Source organism: Bos indicus x Bos taurus, chromosome 27 (genome assembly GCF_003369695.1).
Source record: "Bos indicus x Bos taurus breed Angus x Brahman F1 hybrid chromosome 27, Bos_hybrid_MaternalHap_v2.0, whole genome shotgun sequence".
NCBI lineage: Eukaryota > Metazoa > Chordata > Mammalia > Artiodactyla > Bovidae > Bos > Bos indicus x Bos taurus.
In genome coordinates this window covers 13821365-13823816 of record NC_040102.1, presented here as the reverse complement: position 1 = coordinate 13823816, position 2452 = coordinate 13821365, and the positions used below count along the sequence as shown (strand labels likewise).

Here is a 2452-nt window from a genome sequence, read left to right as displayed (position 1 = left end):
GAAAGTGAAGTTGCTCAGTCGTGTCTGACTCTTAGCGACCCCATTGCAGCCCACCAGGCTCCTCCGTCCATGGGATTTTCCAGGCAAGAGTACTGGAGTCAGGTGCCATTGCCTTCTCCGATAACCAACCTAGACAGTGTATTAAAAAGCAGAGACATTACTTTGCCAACAAAGGTCAGTATAGTCAAAGCTATGGTTTTTCCAGTAGTCATGTGTCAATGTGAGAGTTGGACCATAAAGAAGGCTGAGCGCCTAAGAATTGATGCTTTTGAACTGTGGTGTTGGAGAAGACTCTTGAGAGTCCCTTGGACTGCAAGGAAATCCAACCAGTCCATCCTAAAGGAAATCAATCCTGACTATTCATTAGAAGTGCTGATGCTGAAGCTGAAGTAACAATACTTTGGTCACTTGATGTGAAGAACCAAGTCATTAGAAAAGACTCTGATGCTGGGAAAGATTGAAGGCAGGAGGAGAAGGGGAAGACAGGATCATGGTTGGATGGCATCACCGACTCAATGGATGTGAGTTTGAGCAAGCTCCAGGAGATGGTGAAGGACAGAGAAGCCTGGCGTGCTGCAGTCCAGGGGTCGCAACAACCACCTGCTCAGGACCCCAGCATCAGGGTCTGAGGCTCTGAAAAGGATTAATATGGTCTACTTTGGGTCAACAGTCCTCGCTGTTGCCAGAGGCAGTGGGAAGCCATTCAAGTGGGCAGTCCTATCAAGAAGAGTGAGGGGGGATTTCCCTGGCGGTCCAGCAGTTGAGACTGTACTTCCACTGTAGGGGAAGCAGCTTTCATCCCTGATCAGGGAACTAAGATCCTGCATGCTTCTCCGTGTGGCCAAAAAATAATTTTTTAACAAAAGAAGAGCGAGGGGGTTATACTGTTCCCTTCAGAAGACCTGGTGGCTTTCCTGGTGGCTCAGATGGTAAAGCATCTGCCTACAATGCAGGAGACCCAGGTTCAATCCCTGGGTCGGGAAGATCTCCTGGAGAAGGAAATGGCAACCCATTCCAGTATTCTTGCCTGGAAAATCCCATGGATGGAGGAGCCTGGTAGGCTCCAGTCCCTGGGATCACAAAGAGTTGGACATGACTGAGCAACTTCACTTCATTTCACGTCAGAAGACCACTTAAATAAATGCCAGGTATGAAGAACCAATGGCTGGCTTCTCCATATGGCTAATTTAAAACATACCATTATTTGCCAGTAGAGACCAAAAGCTAATAAGATTGTGATAATTTCGAGGGAGGACTCTTCTAGTCCCCAGTCAGTGAATCTCAGACCTCTTAAGCCCCACTGTAAGAGCTCTGAGATCCTCTATACTCCCTGCTGCAAATCCTGGGCAGTCCTGGGGGACCCTGGACTCTGAAACCCAGCTCAGACCCCCTATGGAACAGACGTTCTGCTTGGTGGTGTGAGCAAGTCTTAGGTGCTCACCAAGGTGTGTGTGACTGATTCTGGACCAAAAACCTGGAAGGTTTCTGATAGAACAAAGAGGCATGTAGCACCGACAGGGAATTTCAAGTTTGTTGAAATACAAAATGGACTTTGCTGCTAACAAGCATGTGTATGTCATGTGTTAGTTGCTTAGGCATGTCCAACTCTTTGCGACCCTATGGACTGCAGCCCGCCAGGCTCCTCCCATCCGTGGGATTTCCCAGGCAAGAAGACTGGAGTGGGTTACCAGTTCCTTCTCCAGGGCATCTTCCTGACCCAGGGATAGAACCTGGGTCTCCCACATTGCAGGCAGGGTCTTTACCATCTTAGTCCCCAGGGAAGCCCATGCTAATAAGCATCTGATTTTATTAGTTCTGTGGTCTGTTCTCTTGAGACAACACCTCCTGCTGCTTTCCTGGGGAAGGATTCCTCTATTTTATCATGAAGGAAGGGAAGAGCACTTTTCCATGGTGAACTTTTCCATCCTGCTACCTCTGGTGGGTCAGCAGCATTTTATAGACGGGGAGAATGGGGTGTGGAAAGGTTTATTAACTCTCCCTGGGCCGGAATTCAAACCCAGCCCTGACCTTCAAGTTCATGGTCTTTCCATCACTTCCCATGACCTTCAGAGAAAAACGACTTCTCCTGCTCTCCCTTGTCCAAGAAAAATGAGCTTCCCTTGTTTCCTCTGGGGGGAAATAGTGGGAATAAAATTACTCTGTGTTCATAGGTAATTCATGCTGCTGGCTGTACAGAATGATTTTGATAGGTCCAGGCTTTCTGACTTCCGGAGGCTCTTATTTATGGTTTATTTTCTGGCGCAAGTGAAGACTGAAGTGTGTGTGCGTTGTTCCTGATTATCTCAGAGGTTGAACCCGGCCAAAGCTGAAGCAAGGCTGTGGAATGGGACTGGCTGGGTTAGAACACAGTGTAGTTCTGTGTGGTTGAGATTTTCATGAGAAATGTGGGGGGCTGGGATTCCAGGACCCCAGCCTGTGTTGGAACATGGTG

General features: G+C 48.2%; 1 non-coding gene across 1 annotated transcript; it reads left to right on the top strand.

The window, feature by feature from the left end:
• Positions 1-911: 911 nt before the first annotated feature.
• TRNAC-ACA lies at positions 912-984 on the top strand. The gene has a single exon. It is a non-coding gene; the product is annotated as a tRNA-Cys (tRNA).
• Positions 985-2452: the final 1468 nt, after the last annotated feature.